The sequence below is a fragment of the Melanerpes formicivorus genome, unplaced genomic scaffold (assembly GCF_026170545.1).
Source record: "Melanerpes formicivorus ecotype bairdi unplaced genomic scaffold, bMelFor1.0.p_v2 SCAF_12, whole genome shotgun sequence".
NCBI classification, from domain to species: Eukaryota; Metazoa; Chordata; class Aves; order Piciformes; family Picidae; genus Melanerpes; species Melanerpes formicivorus.
In genome coordinates, this window is record NW_027142364.1 from 10,469,115 (window position 1) to 10,489,603 (window position 20,489).

At 40.7% G+C, this 20,489-nt stretch overlaps 1 long non-coding RNA gene across 1 annotated transcript in view; it reads right to left on the bottom strand.

The window, feature by feature from the left end:
- Positions 1-20,489, bottom strand: part of LOC137444698 (uncharacterized) — a 204,009-nt gene that overhangs the window by 89,003 nt on the left and 94,517 nt on the right. Inside the window, exon 2 of the long non-coding RNA XR_010988215.1 lies at positions 7,015-7,081. This is a non-coding gene — a long non-coding RNA (uncharacterized lncRNA). The remainder of the gene's footprint in view (positions 1-7,014; positions 7,082-20,489) is intronic.

Below are 20,489 nucleotides of genomic sequence, written 5' to 3' on the forward strand. Positions count from 1 at the left end.
TGCTTTGGACAAACACAGTTTTGCTACTCTATCTCAAATTAAGCCTGTGCAAGATTTAGCATGCAGTAGCAGCCTTGGCCTAAGAGCCTGAAAAAACTGACAGCTGGGTAAACTACCCAAATATTTTAGTTCTTCAAAGCATCAGTTTCTCAGCATAGGCTACTTCACAAATCTGCTGCCATGCTTCACAAAGTGCTACATAATGAAACAAGAGTCACATTCTTAGAGTGCTTTGGCTTTTTTATTATTACTACCTCCATCTTAAACAGATAGTACTAAAACAGAATAGGCAAAGTAGTAATTTAAATAAGAACCTTGGAAGGTTTGGGTTTGATTAACATCAGTGTTAGATTTATCACAATTGGTTTACCCAACTACGCAACTATGTTACTCTATTCTAAACTTACTCAGTTTCCTGCCAGTGAAACTCTGCATCTTCAAACAAAGAGCCTGCACTTCATGCATTCCAGGAATTGAGAAGCACACTGCTTCAAAACAAATTCTCCAAAGATACAGCCCAAAGTTCTGTTCACTTTTGTAAGTTAATTTCTTTCAAAGAAACTTGTTAATATATTTTAAATAAACCCACATTTTATTCATGTCATTTATGACTTGTAATATAAATAAAACTTTTCATGAACACATTACAGCAAAGCATTAATCTTCCTTCTTCCATATGACATTGGAGCCCTCCAGTTAGCATTTCTTATTGTGTATTGTATAGAGAGTTAGTGCTCTGCTCATAACTTCCTCTTCCAACAGAGGATTTTTTTTAAACAAAAAAATTGCTCCACAAAACACAGCAACATACCACAGTATGTCCAAGGCCCTCAGACAACAGAATGGCACAAACACCATCAGCTGATCTCCAGAAAACTTATCATTTCCTTCAAGGTTTGCCAGGAAGTTTCATTCAAGGTTGAAAGCTGCCTCAATTTGTTACCCAAGTAATTTTTTTTCCCCCAAGAAACACTGATGAGCACTTTATTAGCCATACATTTGCATTTGAAGCATAAGGTGAGCAACACCCAAGTACAATATTGCTACACCATTTCAACTCCACATCTTTCCCTCCTTCAAATCACAGTTCCTACAGATTTAAAGCACCTTCTTCATAAGACAGAATGAAACATTGTCAGAAAAAGTACACTGGAAGAGCTGGGGAATGAAAAGGGACTTTACAATCAAAGTCACAGATTGACAGATTGCATTGGGTTGGAAGGGACCTTCAAAGGCCATCTAGTCCAACCCCCCTGCAGTCAGCAGTGACACTTCCAACTACATCATGCTGCCCAGTGCCACAAGACAAAGAAGGTGTGGTTTCTCAGAAACATACAGTAATTATTCTCACAGACAAGGAATGTGAGCATGAAGAAACTAGGATTTGTTTGAGACCATGAGAGGTTTCAGAACAGAGCCAAGGAAACAAGTCCAATCTCGTAAGAACTAACTCCCTACTGAATTCTCAGAGAACACGTTGGCAACATGCACAAATATGTATTTCTAAAAGCACTTCAGAAGACTTTTATAGGCTACTCTCTTTAAAGGAAAAACCTATTTTGTCCTGGTTTGTCATTCAAACACTTACATAACCAGTGACAGCAACACACCAGAAATTTCATTAAACAGGAGCAACTTTCTCTTCAAATCTGAGCAAGATGAAAACTCACAGTATCACCAAGGTTGGAAGAGACCTGAAAGATCATCAAGTCCAACCTGTCACCACAGACCTCATGACTAGACCATGGTACCAAGTGCCATATCCAATCCTTTTTTGAATGCCTCCAGGGACAGTGACTCCACCACCTCCCTGGGCAGCACATTCCAATGGCAAACGACTCTCTCAGTGAAGAACTTTCTCCTCACCTCGAGCCTAAACTTCCCCTGGTCCTCTCGTTCTGGTGCTGGTTGCCTGAGAGAAGAGACCAACTCCCTCCTGGCTACAACCCCCTGGAGAACTAAACAGGGATAGTACAGAAACACACATCTACAAAAACACTGCCCCTAACTATTGGTTAAGAGGAGCTTTTCAAATGTAGATTAGATCTCCAGATAGTAACAAATCATTACAGCTGGAAAACCTTTCAGCCCAGTACTTTAATTTGAAGAAGATGTACAGTTTCATGTTGCTGCCATAAAACATCAGTGCTGTTTTAAACTTACTGTTCCACTTTTCTATCAGATTTACTGCAATGGAATTGAACCAGGGTTATAAAGAGCATGAGTAGTTAAAGAAATTCTATTTTATGCTGGAAATAGTTTCAGAATGGACAATTAAACCCATTTTTCCACCAACTTAGATAGCCTCAGCAGTCAGTGTTGTAATTTGTTATAAACTCTAGCCCACATGAAATATCACAGCTATCAGCTTCTGGCTTTTTAATAGCATGATGCTGACCACAAAAGCTCTTTAATAAAGCAAAGCATGAAAAGATCAGAAAAAAAAAAAAAAAAGAACATTTTTCATCTACATTTTTCAAACCAGAAAAATTCTCTAACTCTTGAGATGAAAGGCACCACTAAGAGAACTTTTATATTAATCGTCTATGGTACACAATTCAAACATTCCTACAGCAAAATGCTAATCTCAGAGTGACATTAATATAATTATGACTCAATGACACCAAGTAGTCCTGCATACAGATCAAACAAGACTTTCAAGAAGTCATATTCTGTGTTTTGGTCATGGAAATGGGACAGAAATGTCTGCTTGTTGTTAGGTATGGACAGAACATTTTGTTCCTCCCTGACATATCCACTGCTCTCCTAAGGACGAGCTATACTTCTGTTACAGCATACTCTCACCTGGGCTAAACTCCAGACCTACTGTGAATATCTACACAGTGTCCAGAGAAGACAGCTCCTGATCTCAGTTGTCAAGTCTACATACTATGACAATGTGAAATAGGAAGCAGGATTCCAAAAGGAAAACACAAAGCTTGTTGTATGAGGAAGTAAAACTTAATTCTTGGTGAGCACTTCACCAGCCGTCTCAGTACTCTGAGGTGTATGCCATCTGGCCCCACAGACTTGTGGGTGTCTAAGTGGTGCAGCAAGGTCACTAACCATTTCCTCTTGGATCATGGGGACTTCATTCTGCTTCCCATCCTTATCTTACAGCTCAGGGGGCTGGGTACCCAGAGAAAACTAGTTCTGCTATTAATGACTGTGGCAAAGAATGGATTAAGTACCTCAGCCTTTTTTCTCATCCTTTGTTACTGTTTCCCTATCTTGCATCAAGTAAAGGATGGAGACTTTCCTTGGCCCTCTTTTTGTTCCCAGTGCATGTATAGAAACATTTTTAATTGTCCTTAATAGCAGCAGCGAGATGAAGTTCTGCTTGGGCTTTGGCCCAACTGTAGCACATATATACATATGTGTACTTACTACTAGGCAGGCAGAACAAACCCACATTCTTCCTATTTCTAAGCCTGGAACTCTTAATAGCAACAGAAGAAGAAGTTCAACCAGAGAGAACAAAAGAAGGAATGCCAGACTGAATCAGTGTGAGCAGTCATGCCATGTGTTGGTATCATGCTGGAGGGTCACACTGTGAAGTCTATAGACTGGGAAAGATATTTGAGGTAGACTGTAAGGAGAAAGGTTTCAATAGCAACTGACAAGTTGTTATAATCAGGCCTACCTGACAGAGCAGATACTGCTTTAGGAATACTTAATATATATATGCTCTGGAGCACATGTAGTTAACATAACTGAGTCAGATTTTTGTTACAGTTCAAGTTCAGAATAACTCCAAGTCACACCACATAACAGAAACTGTCCTCTTAAAACTGACACACCCAGAAGCTTGTTTAGTGTTTTGCTTGGCATGCCCAACTTCTAACAGCACACCACCTTTCATCTTCTGTTGCACTTTCCAGCTGAAGGATGGATCATACAGAAGTCCCTCAGCTGAGCTCTATCTGCAGCTACTCAGGTGGCCCATCAAGCCACCTCTGCCTACTGATGGAAAATACCTTCACATGCTAGTATTTTCCAGTTGAATTTGAGAGTTACCTATTGCAAAGCACAGCAACAACCAGGCATGACACTGAAAACTGGCATAGCTGTAACATGCAGAATGGAAAGAAACAAAACACAGCTGACATTTTCAGGGCTTCATCTCCCTCACAAGACCTTTAGTTCTGATGTTTAAATTACTTTTAGTGCAGCATCTTGGATTGCCCTAGAGCTACTTCTGAATCTCATGTGAAGTTTGGATGGGGTTCACTATTCAAAGGACACATTATCAATTCCTGGCATCATTCCTGAGAACTGTATCTGGAGAATTTTCATTCTCCATGTTAAAACATAAAACACACAACTATCCTGAGAATAAAAATACTGCATAGCAGTCCCCCTGTATGTATTCAAGGCTCTGACTGCTTGGTGTATGTAGCTATCTAAATCTAAAATTTCATTAAAAGCCATAACATTTAGTTAAATAAAATCTAAAGATCAAAAGAGCACAACAAAGAGGTGATAAATTCAATACAATACTTTGTATAATGTTAGAAACCAATTTTGCTCTCCACCTCCTGCGACCAGTGGGTTGACTGAAAATGAGGCTTCCATTGCAGGTATTACAGCCACCAAGTAAATTGACAAAGATCAACTCTTAAAAATGAACTTAGTTTCCACTTGTCTTTCTCATGTATTCAGCACAGGATTCTGTCATGTTTAGAACAGGCAGTACAGCATGAGAACAGCCAGATTTCCCCAGGCTACATACATCCATGTACAGCAGGCCTGCCCCTGGTTACAGATATAAACAATACAAGCAGAAAGGAACTTGATGGTGTCTGCCTGTGTCTGCAGGATGTAAAAAGCTTCCACTCATTCAGTGAAGTATCAGAACAGATGATGGCATCAGTTAATTTGAAAGCTTCAGCTGGATACTGATGCTTAAGCAGCTACTATGTTTGTTCCTTAAAACTATCTCCCCCTTGATGACTGCTCCATTTTTCAAGGGTCAAAGGCAGCAATTCCACTCAACAGTGAACAGAATAAACCAATCTACAGAAAATGTGGTAAAAGAACTCACTTCTCGGAGCACTGGAACAGTTATTTTTAAAACTAACTGCACTGATTTAAAAATAATAAAATCTCTAATGTACTGTGACATACAAATGCCAGATCTACTCAGGCTTAGATTCCAGTGTTCCACAGACCACACAGACACTGGTCAAACTATTAAAATTTGTCACCAAACACGAAGACAAGGAGGAATCAAGGAACAAGAGAAACTATAGCAGCCAGTCTGACACTTGTCTAAGCAAACTGTAAGCCAAAACATTGTCCACAAAAGATTTTAAACACTGAGGCAAAGTGTTTCAAGGCCAGAAGTCAGAAAGTGGCTAAATGGAGTACTGTCTCCACTGTTTTGTGGAGAACTAGGAAAAGATAATGCTGTGAAGTTCATAGTCTTGTTGGAAGATGCATTAATGGCTTTGCAGTGACTATGTGATTTGAGTACTGTTTGCACTAGTGCTGGGGAAGCCAAGATGAGGCTTTAATAGTTACTGTTCTCTGCAAGACTCTTCCATTCTGAGTATTTGTTCATGACAATCCCTTCCTCTGCCTGTGTGGATAAAGACTTTTGTCAAAGACTGAGCTTGTTCTGTGAGTCAGTAATAAAAAGCTGGCTGCCTTGTATCGCATACAATAAAAATATACACTTAATCTATGAAGCATGAGTTTCCAGAAACAGAGACTTATCTGACTAGACACAGCAGAAAATACTTAAACAGTCCTTCACTTGCTGCATCAGTGCGCTCCATAACTGAATTCCCCTTCCTCCTACTTTACATTCACTGCTCATTTTCTTTCCAAGCTGATCACAGTAATGATGTTTAAATTCATATCACGTTTTTCACCCTTGTCTGCCTGTGTGGGTTTGCAATTGGACAAAGAATCTCTCATACCTACTTTAAGAATATTTTATTTCTCTTATCTTAGTAGCATGCATTAGGAGCATGATAAATTAGTCTCCACTATCAGCACTTCCCTTAATATTTAGATGAGATCATTTTGACTGTCAAGGCAGAAGCAGAACTTCCAGATGAGATAATTAAAAATGATGGTGAATGCCAAGGAAATCCATTCTAAACAAATCTTGCTATCATACAGGCTACAGACTACCATTAGCAAATCAAACTACATTGCAACTTTCCTTTTAATAACCTAGATACTGACTTGTCCCTTTGCTCATCCTTTCCTACCAAAGCGCTCTATTTTCCAACTAAATTCTACCTTATCTGACAATTCCTTTCCATCTCTGGAATCCATAGTTGCTTTTAGTGAGATCAGCAATCCGAAATGTGTTAGACTGATGGTCCTGGAGAATCAGCCTCACTGTTTAGGTGCATGATAAACAAACAATCCTTACAGTCAGATATAGTCTCAGCTATATCCCAGATATATCTTCTGGGATAGGTTCTCAGCAGACCTTCCATTCAATGGATTCTCAGAAATCCACAGAAACAATGCAAGCAGAGCAAAAGCAAAGAAAAATGCACACAGTGTGCAGACTACAGTGAGTCTGGTTTGTGCATGCATTAAATATAAATTGAAACACAAAGCGCCATGAAAATGAAGTTACAGAGCAAGGCACTGGTTAGACTCAAACTGCAGTATGCAGGCCACAGCACTCGTTCTTAGGGTTTTATAACCTTGTTTGGATACCAGGCCAGTCCTGAGCTAGAAGGGGACTTCCCAAAGTATCACATTAAGCACACATTACTCTAGTGCTTGGTTGGATTAAGTTCTATTTGAAGGCTGCACAGTTCCTTGGCCCTCTCAAACCCAATGGAGATGAACACCTGCCATTTCCACTGAGGTCAGTGATGACCACTTGCACAGACACATGCATCCAGCAGACACCACTTTGTGTGTTACCACCACATCTGAGCCATGAGACTGTCTAAGACAATGGAAAGAACTTACCACGTGAAAAAGTTTAATATTAGTCAGGTATAGGAAGGAACAGGAGAGCGATTACAAATCCAGCCTTACCTGTGTCACTTGCTCTGCTTTTGACAATCCTTATAATAGCAGACTGATGAAAAGTGTGTCTTCACCTCTGCAGAAAGAAAAGCATTGACATTTAGTTACTGATGTGCTTTCCCACCATAGGTGAAAGAATGCCATGGTAGATCTAAATATATTCTGCATGTAGCACTGTAGCTGGGCCAGTGTGCATTTTATAATTTAAAGAACAGTTCTCAGCAAAACCACATCTCAACTATTTCACTTTCCTCTCTTAGGAAAGAACTGCAAACCATGTGCCTGCCCTTACCAAAGTGTAACTGATAACAAATACTGTATACAGAAAAGAATTAGCTGAGGGAAAAAAAAAAACAACAAACAAACACCACAAACTTTTAAAACACTAAAATATAAAAGTCATATTTTAGTATGACCCTTTGTCTTAGTAACATGATTGTGTCAGAGGAATTCCTTTCCAATTTATTTACTAGCATCTTAGTGGTTTTTAATTTTGTTGACACTTGCACCTAAACATGATAAAAGCACATCTATTTTGCTTTTCACACCAGCTTATTCTAATGCATATGAGGGCAATTACTTCTTGACAACTCTCTGATGAATAACTGTGCTCTTTGCTAAGCTTGTCACATTGATCACTGGCCAGCAATACAATTAATAAAGTATTGCTGTCCACATCACACATTAATAACTAGCCTGAACTAGAGGTGGCATGTCTGATAGATCCAGTGCATTTTAATCTTTCATACCCTGTCAGCTCAGGAGATTAAAGGAAATCTCCAAGACAATCTCCACATGCCAACACTGGGTTCCATGACATCTCAGCCAGGGTTTCAAACTTAAGACCAAATATTTCATGAATGCAACCCAGTTGGACATTTCAAGCTTCATTTCCAAACACTGCACTGCCTTGTGGCCAAAGAGTTATTTATTTATTTCTTCTACCTATTTAAACTTCTGAAAGGTAGAATTGATTAAAGTTGTCAGCTCGACCAGAATTCATTAGAAAATAATGGCTATAAATTCAGTGCAGTCTGAAGTGTTGCTTAATAATTCCATAACATTTAGAATGGAAACAATCAATCTAGGAAAGGTCCCACCTCTTCAATACAAGATGAAAAGGATGAATTAAAGCATGGTTATATGCAACGAGTCTGGAGCTATCCCCCAACTTTTAACTCTACTTTCAATTGCTGCTTGTATACTTGTGCCAACAAATAGGCTTTAGGTAGAACACCTTTTGATTTCTCAGATATATTGTGATCTGTTCTTTCAGTCAAGTCCTCAGAAGAGAGTATTTTCATTTTGCTAGAAAAAAAATCAAGCAGCCCCAAGAAGATGCTCTGTCATCCTTGGAAATATCTGTGCTTCCACTCCACATTATGGCAAAATTCCTGTTACATCTCAGACCTTGGACCAGCACCCACAACACCCACATCAGGTTCTATGCTAGAATAGAATAGAATAGAATAGAATAGAATAGAATAGAATAGAATAGAATAGAATAGAATAGAATAGACCAGACCAGACCAGACCAGGTTGGAAAAGACCTTCAAGATCATCAAGTCCAACCCATCATTTTAGTCATGAGGTCTGTGGTGACAGGTTGGACTTGATGATCTTTGAGGTCTCTTCCAACCTTGGTGATTCTGTGGTTCTGTGATTCCAACACCATCTAATCAACTAAACCATGGCACCAACTGCCTCATCCAGTGTCTTCTTAAACACCTCCAGTAATGGTGACTCCACCACCTCCCTGGGCAGCCCATTCCAATGGCCAATCACTCATTCTATGAAGAACTTCTTCCTAACATCCAGCCTAAACCTCCCCTGCTGCAGCTTGAGACTGTGTCCTCTTATTCTTGTGCTGGTTGCCTGGGAGAAGAGACCAACCCCCATCTGACTACAACCTCCCTTCAGGTAGTTGTAGACAGCAATAAGGTTTCCGCTGAGGCTCCTCTTCTATAGGCTAAGCAACCCCAGCTCCCTCAACCTCTCCTCGTAGGGCTTGTGTTCCAAACCCCTCGCCAGTTTTGCTGCCCTTCTCTGGACACCTTCCAGCAACTCAACACCTTTCCTAAAATGAGGGGCCCAGAACTGGACACAGTGCTGTTGTCTGTCCTCAGCTTTGCCTAGCTTCCAGTCACCTGAAGCTGAAACCTCTTGTTTACCTTCTTCCAGTCAGGAGTGGCATCTGTGCCTGGCATGCCTCAGTTGGTCACAGGGCAGAACCCACACAATGCTGGCCGAGCACAAGTGTGCGACACCAAAGCAGTATGATGAGATGATTCTGCTTCTGCAAGTGCTGGCAATTTGACACACGAAGTAAATTAAGACACAGAAAGGACACCTAAAGAGGCATAATTAAACCCACTGTAGCATTTCACTAATGCAGCTGTAATGCTTCCAGGAATTGAGGCAGCCTCCCTGTTTGATGCAGCGGCACATGATGCACACCAGCATTGCTTAGATCTTTAAATAATCTCAAGTGACTGAGACCTGAATTGTCTATCATTAAAGATATTTCTCTTACTGCTCTCTGATTTATAAGTTGTCTGCTTGGAAGGCCAGTTGTGCCCTGTGAAGTGAGGTGGGCATGGCTATCTGCCATGCTGTTGCATGAAACCATTCCAGCCTTCTCTCAAGTATTTCATAAGAGCACCACAACTACTCAGCACACCACCTCAGGTGAAGACCACATCACCACTGAAGTCTCTCTGTTCCAGCTGATAAGCGTAGTACCACTGAAATACCTCCTCCTCCCTAGGTTGCCAAGGTACAGAGCCTTAGGATACCACTTCCTAAGCAACCTTAAATGCTGCAGTCCTGTCTCAAGGTTATGGCTGGCAGCAATCTGCTATTAGACTGTCTCATAGTGAGGTAAGCCCAGCTCACAGTCCAGGAATATATTATACTGAAATGCAGTTTGCTAAAGATATTCTCAGCCCCCTAATAGACCTTCAGCCTTCACTATCTTGCTTCACACTGCCAGGAACGGAAGCAGTGCCATGGACTTGTAATGCTGTGAGATTTTTAATTATGCTTTATTTTGTCTTTGGTTTCAAGGACATGTTTAACACCCTTTGGCTAACACAATGGTATCTCTTATTTGTCTGTTTACATTATATTAGAATAAAAGTGACTGAGCAAAGTAATGTGGATTTTGGAAGCTTCTGCACATTCTGTTCTAATAGAAAAGTTTAATAAGGGAATCTTGACTTTCAATAATGAAATGAAAGTTTGTTGAAGTGGCATAATATAATGGCAGTGGATTGAATCACAGTTTGCACTTCATTACATAGGTGGCTTTTGTAAGATTACCCATGCAAATTAGCTGTGTCTTTCCTGTGTGTTTAAGGATTGCAGGACCAAGAGACTTTGTATTGTAAATTGTGAACAGGAAGATAGCAGCACCCAGTCATAACATCAGTTAAAATCATCTGTTAGCAGTGTGCCTAAAAAGCATTTTCCTTATAACACACCACTTTCCCAGCTTAATGTACCAGTTCAGCTGCAGAGATTCATTCTACCATGAAATTTAGCATGCAGCAAATTCATTTGGAGAAAACAGCATGCATGTAAAATGTCACTAGGAAGGATATCATGGGGAACAATCTTATAATGGCCCACTGAGGACGGATAGGTAGGAGCTGGCAGAAGGTATAACCAAACTGACATTTCCCTAAGATGGTAGAAGACTCAGGAAAAAGGTATAGAAATAGCTGGGATTTAATGCCTAGGGACTGTGCTATCCAGTGCTCTCAGCACAAGTAATATAAGGGGATCAGGGACTGGTGAGGTAGCCTAATGATAAATGCTGGAGTTAAGAAAGAGAAGCCTGGTGGTGGGAATCATTAATCCATCTGCCTGAGAGTTATGCTATCAAAAGAGATGTGGCAAAGACCCATATCCAGTTTAATATAGCCAGTTCTCCTTATTTGGACATTTTCTTCTTCCAAGGGAAGAGAAAGAAAATTTTACCTTAGGGAGCTAAGCACTAAAAGCAACATTAAAAAACTTCTCCAAGGAAGCATTTAAACCCAGCTCTTTCCAAACACATTTGTTCTGTTTTCTGAAAGGTCTGTTGAAGGCAGTTGTCACAGCAGCAAACAAAACACTATCCACAGTCACCCTCTGAAAGTCAGAGGGAGAATTTTTTAAAGGAAGTCTTCAGAGTGAGAAAAGGTATAATGCAGCGATGACAAGTGAGACTGAACTAAATGGTGATGTTCTGCCTTCCATTAACATACATGCTTCCTGAAAGCCTCAACAGGAATGGGTTCTATCAGTGCACAGGGAGTTCATTCACTATCCCACTCAAGATTTTCTTTCTTGCAGGGAGAGAATTATTAATGAATGAAATGCACTCACAGAAAGTGAAATTAACCTTCTATTACTGGGAAGGCATTGTCTTGAGAGGTCTTGACAGGCATTTTCCAGAAGGCTTGGGACCAACTTTAGTTAAAGTAGGCAGTTAAGGAGTAGGAATATATGTTTTAAGCTGACTTAGATCTTCATTTTAATCAGTTGCCATTTGTTTCAAATGGGAATACTCAGGAAAACAGTATGAGTGAACAGCAGAACCTTTGTCAAACATTCTCTCTCTGCAGGAAAATAACACATTACAGTAACAGAAGTGATTCCCATTGTCACTCACCCTGTCAGTTTGTGGTGCCTGAGGCACCCCCAAGCCCAGGGTAGCTTAGACATTGTTAGGTATTCAAGTACAGCTGCTACAAAAAGCATATTTTCATGGCTGCTGCCATATGCAGAGAGCTGAGAGGCAGTGGATACCTCCTCCTTGACTGGGACCAGCAGTCACTAAGGGCCATATTCACATGAAGTATTAAAGTGCAAAATAAAGTACAGCATCTTTACTGCCATGGACTCAGCTCCCTGATGAATACACTAGTGTCAGTTATAGCAGGGCTTAGTGAGGCCTTATGTAAAGAAAGACTGACAGGGCCTGAAACAATATTCAGTAACATGAAGGTGTGTGGATGCAGCTGGGATGAAAGTAGCATGTGGAAAGAAAGTGTATTTCTGAAATAACATGCTTTTAATCATCAGCTGAAGTAAACTAGTGCTAGCCTCCAAGGATTCATTCCATTTATTTTGGTGATCAGATGCCCATGTAGGCAACAGGAAGTCTTCTGTCTAGAATTCCTCTCTAAAGAGATCACTGGAAAAACATCTTGAGGTGTCTGTAGCAACTGCTACTCTGGAAACACCGGGATGATGGTCTGAACAGCTCAGAACATGAAAATATGGGAGCAAAATCCAGGGTCTGTCAGGTAGATGCTGTCCAAAACCTCATTCACAGAACCTCTGTTAATGACATGGGAATGGAGAAGAAAACTAAACTAAGATCACAGAATCAATAAGGTTGGAAAAGACCTCAGAGATCATCACGTTCAACCTATCACATTATACCCCATGACTAACAAAACCATAGCTTCAAGTGCCATGTCCAATCCTTTTTTGAACACCTCCAGGGACGGTGCCTCCACCAGCTCCCTGGGCAGCACATTCCAATGACCACCAACTCTTTCTGTGAAGAACTTCCTCCTCACCTCAAGCCTAAACTTTCCCTGGCACAGCTTGAGACTGTGTCCTCTTGTTCTGGTGCTGGTTGCCTAGGAGAAGAGACCAACCCCCACCTGGCTACAACCTCCCTTCAATGAGTTGTAGAGAGCAATAAGGTCTCCCCTGAGCCTCCTCTTCTCCAGGCTAAACAACCCCAGTTCCCTCAGCCTCTTCTCATAGGGCTTGTGCTTAAGGCCTCTCAACAGCCTTGTTGCCCTTCTCTGGACATGTTCAAGTGTCTCAATATCCTTCTTAAGTTGAGGGCCCCAGAACTGGACACAGTACTCAAGGTGTGGCCTAACCAGCCCTGAATACAGGGGCAGAATGACTTCCCTGCTCCTGCTGGCCACACTGCTCACAGGCCCTACTTCAAAATCACCTCTTCGTTCAACAACAACAATAAAAACCAAAACAAACAAAGAAAAGGAACACAACAGCAGGAAGCCATTATGAAGTAACACACTAGGGCAAACTATATGTAAAAGAAGCCTGAGAAAATGAGTTTTTAAGCTGTCTCACTTGAGGGCTTACATGAATACACAGTAAAGAAACAAATGTCTTCATTTTATTTCCCACTCTTCCAGGCTTCAATCAGCTTCATAGCTGTGATACACCAAGCCTCCTTTTATGCTGTCTTGTGGACACACAACTGCCATACATTGGCAGCCAGTGTGGATAGGCACAGCATTCCAGAGCTACTTCCACAGCTTCAAGCCCTGCGGATCTTTGTGAGGAATGGAGACTTGACTGAAGCACTGCAGATCTTTTCCCTCTTCTTTCCCAGGGCTGTAATCATCAGAATCCACACATTTTACGTTGTGTCTCATCCATATGTGGCTTTCTTCTCCAATTTATTATTCACACAATAGAAGCATACCCCTAAACAGAATACCTCAAGTCAGGTAAGGAAATACAATATAATACAAACACAAGTTGTCTTCCCAGGGCCACACAAGAAGTTTTTCTAGCTGGAGATGCCTATGTTACCGAATTAAAATTCAAAGCAGCACTATGGACAACTGATTGGATGAGATGTATCCTCACAGGAAGCAGTGTTTTTCAAAAAGAACATTCTTACTTCAATCTTGAAGAAAAACAAAAACACAGAAAGGAGAAAAAAATTGCAAAACACTACACTGTTAAAAATCTGTTTTGAGGCCCTGCCACATAAATTAAGTTAGCACAGCAGGGATTTAACTGCAATAATTTAACTTGTCAGTTCACATCATTGACTGACTTGAAGAATTCATAGGGCTTAACTGATCAATATTATAAATGGTCTGGATGGCTCTGCAGGAATTGCCCAGTCTTAATTTGAGGTCAGTTCTTATTCCTTTTAAGCCTCATTAGCAGAAGCCAGCAGATCCAGAGATGGGAGGATAAAAGCAGAAAGGTTTTTATCAACAGCAAGGATAGCACGCTGAAGCAAAAGAATGCCATTTCCACTTGAATTGTGTGTGTCCTCCTGCAATCACTTTCCCGTCTTTGGCAAAGAATAAAAAAGCATGTTGGAATCACTGACAATAAGGAGGATGAGTCATAGTTTCTTGGGGCTATATATTTTCTTTAGTTTGAATTGCAGATGACAATCAACCACAGCTATACCAGACCAGATTCGCAGCTGGCACAAAACAGCTTCATCTAATGAAGTCTGCAGAGAAGGCCAATTTCCATCAACTGAGGTGTTGAAACAGCATGCTTCAACAACTGTTTCCCTTCACCTTTCATTTTCCCAAGTAATTCCCTGAATGCCCATCCCATCTCATGACTTTGTACAACAATCTGCAGAGATACAGACCAATTTTGCACAAGCCGGCTACCACCAGGAGCAGCACAGCAATGCCAGCTTTGGCACAGAGCCACCAACGAGCTCTCTCATTGTGGCTCCAAGTCCAGCCATACAGACTCATCCCTGGAGTCCCAGCCTCACTGGCTGAAAGGCAGTGTAGCTGTAAGGAAGCCAGAGCTACACAGACTGTGTGAGCTGGAGCCCACTGCCCTCTTAGCAGTTCAGAAGTTATTTTCAGGACAGGGACAGTTTTGCCCAAAGTAGAGACTCATCCCTTTGAAATAGATCTATTTATTCAGTGTGTAAGAGACTGAAGAGTGCTGCTTTTGGCTTTCCTGCCTCCTCCCAAAGCAAAGGAACTCCCCAAGCCAAAGTGTCCAATGGCTTACTGTACAAGTGAGCAGAGCAGCTGCAGGTGAGCACCATCAAAGTCAAAGAGAAAAAAACAACGCCACCAGGCAATTAGTTAATGTTCTTTGTCCATGGCCTAAGACGTTAGAAGCACCTCTGGGTGGAAAAAACAACTAAAGCTAGAACCCATGGCCTACTACCTTTACCCACATCAAGCAACCACCCTCAAATGGGTTTCAAGAAGAAAGCATTCAGAGAAAACCTAGTGTGTATGCAGATGTAGTAATACCAAACGCACCAAGAAATTAAGTTCAGGTAGGGTCATTGGCCTGTGAACAGCAGAGTAAAAATGGGAAAAACATGCTAAGCACTTCTGTTTGAAGAGGCAGTTGGAGGCCAAGTCCATAAGCTGAGCAGATCAAACAAATAAACTCCATAAAATCAAAGACTAAAAACATTGTTATCTCTAGAGGGAGGCAGTGAAAAGCAATGGTAGTGACAACATCATGTTAAAAAACTGAATGTGTTCAACAATCCTCCTATTCCCCCCCCATCTACCTGCTCTGTCAGACTATGTGAAACAAAAGACCTGCCTCACAGCTGAAGCACTCAGCTCCACAAAGATGTCCTGAGCTTGATTAAAGCACAATTGAACAGGACAGAAAGATTTTCATGGACTGCTGGCAAACAGTTTGGACTGGTTCACAGGCAAACGGAAAAGAGTTTCCTTAAAAATATAAGAGGGCATCAGCTGCAGCTACTCAAATCCAAGAGAAATTTGTAATCATCACTGCATCCAGCTCTTGATTTTTCAGTGCCCAAGACAGCATTAACAGTTCAACAGGGGGCCATGGAAGCATTCATTCTATCTTCTGTAATTCCATATGTAACAGAAGCACATTTAAGATATGCTTCAAGGTGTCTGCTTCAAATTTCAACTATGATAGACTATTTTCTTGATTTTGTCTGTGGCACACCAACTGTCAAGCTACAGAAAGATCTCTGAAGCCAGTTCTGAAATATCACTTTACCCAGCTAACTCAAACACCATTTGTTTTCTGAAGTAAGGCTGATGAAATCATTTTGATGATTAGAGCGGCTAGCGCTGTAAATGAGCGTGGTTTCGGTCCTTGACATTGCAGATGTAGCTTTACCTCACAACGATACTCACAACTCAGAGTCTGATTTTTCAACTACACAAAGAGAAAAAAGAAAGCCTGCACCTTATATGTGGTGCTGAAAGAATATTCCAAGAGCACCAGATCCTCACAATATTCAGATTGGTATAATTTTCACTCAGGTGACATTTAATACTACATTCACACAGAGATGCCAGCTCTACTCTTAACTGTTTCCTTATTAGTATGTCTACATCTGGCAATGTCTCCTCTGCGTATCACAACAAAGGCCATCCCAGCCACAGCTTACCCAGGCTGTACTCTCAGCCACTGCTAGTATCCATATCCAACCTCTTTTCTTTATACAAATAGATGTACAAAAATGTATGTTCTTCCCCTTTGCCAAGTGCTAAGACACTTGCTCCAAATTTTGAACAAGGTAAACTATACTGAGTGCCCCAGCTCCCCTCCTCTCAATTCACACACAATGCAGGCAGAATGTGAAATGGACTGTCACTGTCACTTTTAGCATTACCGACAACAAGGAAAGTGCATGGGGACCTCATCATAGATCTCTCATGATTAAGATGGAGAAAAAGGCACAAAGTAACTTTGGATACATGCACTTTTCAGTTGAAAATTCTGTGATAGGCAGATTTCTAATATTTTACATAACTATTGGTAATGTGTTTAATTTCTAGTGAACACCAGAGAACAGAAAGGCATTCCAAAAGCACCACTCACAGCCAAGCTTTTGTAAGGTACTTTGGAAAAAAGCTTCAGGTGAATGGTGCTTCCCTCTGAAATTGAGCTCCCCTGAACTGAATGTTGCCCTTAGAAATCAGAATGAGATACCTGGAGGAAGTTTTAAGCTAAATGTGAAAGCTCCTAGATACAACCATGACTCCTCAGGTAGAGGCACCTTTTACAGAAATAAGAACAACTTTCACAGGCTGATATGGTTCAGAAGAACTCTGTTGTAGAAAAGCCCCATCAACAGATACTTGCTGTGATGCTTTTTGCAATACAGGGCAAAAAATTGGCTTTTCCATTAGAAATATCCCACATCCATAGTTTTCATCCTGCATTTTATGACATCAGTACATTAAAGAATGACTTAAAGGAGTTATGTGGCAATCTAAAGCAGCTGAGTATCTCCTGGCTAGTGCTCCCCAAGCTACAAGATGACTCTAATCCTGACTGCTCACAGTTTAAAAGCAGTGTGATTATATAGATCAAGTGCTATTAAACCCCTGGCACTACAATTCTCATTCTGAATCACTTCAGCCCCAGACACTACCTCTTTTTCAAGATATGGGACCATCCATCAAGTACTAATGTGTTCTGCCTGACAGGCCCAGCTTTAGTCCTTAGATATGGATGCACTACTACATTCCTAGAAGATCTCTAGGACCCATTCACTCCCACATTACTATTTTACCATATCTCCACTATGTAATGGTGTTGAGGTATTGTTTTAGCCATAGGTTTATTCACTGTAAATACTGTTTCCATGAATTCCTTTTTGAGGAACAATGCATCTTTTGCAAGTTTCTATTCAACATGCTGTCTTTAAAGCCATAAAACAGAGACAATACCAAATCAACATCATCTAATCTAAGCATGGCTCAGTTCTGTGCTCCTGGTTAAGAGAAAATGCACTAGTTAGAAGCCATCTAGTTTTAGACTGGCTATCAAACATGGCTAAACAGAGTTCATCTTTCAATATGGTAAAGCAAAGCTCAACAAACCACACTTACAAAAAAGATGATAGCACAGAAACTAAAACTTCCATTTGTTAGGTTCTATGCTATATTCTGAAAATAAGGTAGTTTTACAGATAATTACCAAATTTCCATATTTATAAGAGGATGGCACATAGGGGGATAATAGCAAAAATGGAAGTACCACTTTCCTATTAATATGGAAATTCAGAAATTATTGAAGTTATCTGTTATAAATCAACCTTCTCATTTTCTGCTGATGGAAATGCCATTTATGTACTACATTAAGTCCTAAAACTCCTAATGCAACTCCTCTTTTACTCTGATAAATCAGTGTAATGGTTGTCATGCTTATCCTCAATTTTGGCAGGAGTTCTGCTCTTAGATTAAAATGGGCCAAATCAATACTTGGTGCAATACCACTAAATGTTTTGGAATTAGTGAGGAAGGATTTAGTCTCACAACCTTGTTATTTGCTCACTCCAGCAGCCCAGAGCAGATGCTGCACAGCCATGCTGCAGCTGCATTATTCATTAAACTGACCAAAGCATGCCATGGGATTCTGGGGCAAAATTTCACATGCTTGCACTGTAGGAACAACTTAGTGTAAACTGTCAAGAGCTAGAGATTTGGTGTCTTTTGCTTTTATAACAGGAACGGCACATTGCTTGACACTCAGGGCGATGCGAGCCTACCATCTTCCATACAGAAGTGCAGCACTGGATGCGGTCTTATGGGAAGAGCTGTGTATGTCATTATCTAGCAATCACTCTGCAGATGTCAAAGTCACAGTATATTTTCAAGTGTTGCCCCCCTAAAAACATTCTTCCTCTTTCCCAGAAGTGGTTACGTGGTTCTGCAACACCTCTGGAAGCTGTGGCAGTTGGCTTGAGAAAATAGCCCATACCACAACCTAACATGAGTCTCCTGCTTGTCAACAAACTTAGCGCAAGAAGTTCTCTTCAGCAGAAAGGGTAATGGTTATTTTGATGCTTCATGCTGTTCCTCCAGTTTCTTTGTATAGAACTTTTGCTTTCTCAAATGAACATCACAACCCATCTGACTATGTAATTCACTGCTCACAATTAAGGTGGATACTCGGCCGACTGCCATCATGCCTATTTAGCTATCCATGAGGTGAACCACAACTAGGGCAACAAAAAGCTCATCAGTTTACAGGCTTCTCAGTGGTGTTTCACATACATGGAATAACATGCTTTGCAAGACAATGCTACTTTAATCAAATCTTTGAAGAGAAACCTATCAGACGTTTTCAAGTCCCAGCTGCCTGAGGCATGGCCTGTAAGTCAGCTGCCGGGACCAGTGTTACAGAAACAGAAAGTTCTTCACAGAGAGAGTAATTTGCCATTGAAATGTACTTCCCAGGGAGGTGGTGGAGCCACTGTCCCTGGAGGTGTTCAAAACAGGAAGGGACATGACACTTGAAGCCATGGTTTAGTTACTTATGAGGTGTTAGGTGTTTGGTAATGGGTTGGACTTAATGATCTCTGAGGTCTTTTCCAACCTTATTGATTCTATGATTCTATGGCTGCCCCTTCTACCACAGCACTCTACAGAAAAGCATATACCAAAGCTTAAAGGTCAAACAGAAAAAAAAAGGCAGGATGATGACATGAATAATTTGTTTCATTAATTTAGTAACATTGGTTTGTTGTGATTATTGCTACAAACTCCTTTCATATTTACAACTGTGATCTTTAACATCTGAGTAATTTATACCCAGCGATTAGTGAAGCATGTGTCACAAAAATCAGGAAAATTAGCTCCTCAGTTGTTCCCTGGCTATAAGAGAACATATTTTCCTACCCAATTACATTATTTCTCTGTGGTTTCTATTTTGAATAAACAGAATTACCATGCTGAGACATTCTAAACATCCATCTTGAATGGGAGTAGCAAGATGATATGCACTTAAGAAGGAACTGTAAAGACATCCATAAAGCGTGTCAGAGATTCTCCCCTTCCTTGTAAGAATGTAGAAAATGTCAAGAAGATGAGAATAATGTCGTTTTCTTCACAGTATCAAGTCATACTGTGCTACAGTTTCAAACAAACAAATAAATCCCCAAAACTTAAAAGACTAACCCAACCAATCAAACAACACCCCACAAACAGAAAATCAGACTTTGCCTATTCTCCTGGTAGCTATATGGTACACTATACAACAAACTGAAGCAAGAAGAAGCTGAAGAAGAAAAGATTACACCCTGTGATACTCACTTTAGCTGTATCCAGCCATTACAGGCAACAGAAATCCTGAAGAAGACTTTCAAGGGAAATCTTCCAACATCACAGATCCCAAAATACCTGGTGTTCTAACAATATTACAAGACAAACCAATAGACAGATGCAAGACTAGTAGCAGTAACATTGAGAAGTAGATGATTGGGGAAAAAAGTTTTAGGAAAGGTCTTTAAAGCCTGGGGCAAATACCAAAGGATCCTTTACTAACCATTCCATAGGCTGACAAGCTCCTACAAACTCTCTTAGGTAGAGATGAGTATGCCCAAGTAACTGCAATTGATGAGTCAAATACAGTTTGAAGACAAGATAACAGAAACCAGTGATTTTGGTTTAACATAAGGCATGTCTGACACTCACTTTTGCACAGGAAAGGTGATCTACCAAGCCAAGGATCAATTTAATCATGGCAAACAAGGCTGGAGGGGATATTTTCTTAAGAAATGGCAGTATCTGCAATGCAGTTGACAGCAACCCACTTAAGGGACTCAGCAAAAAAGCCTATTCCAGCCCAGAGATGTAATATTTAGGTTTCCACTAGCAAGCACAAATGCACTGCCTGCACTGCATAGCAATTCAGCTTCTGCAAGACAAGAACAAACTAACTTCCAGAGAACTCTTGCAAGCACTGCCTACAACAAGGCTTCCAAGATC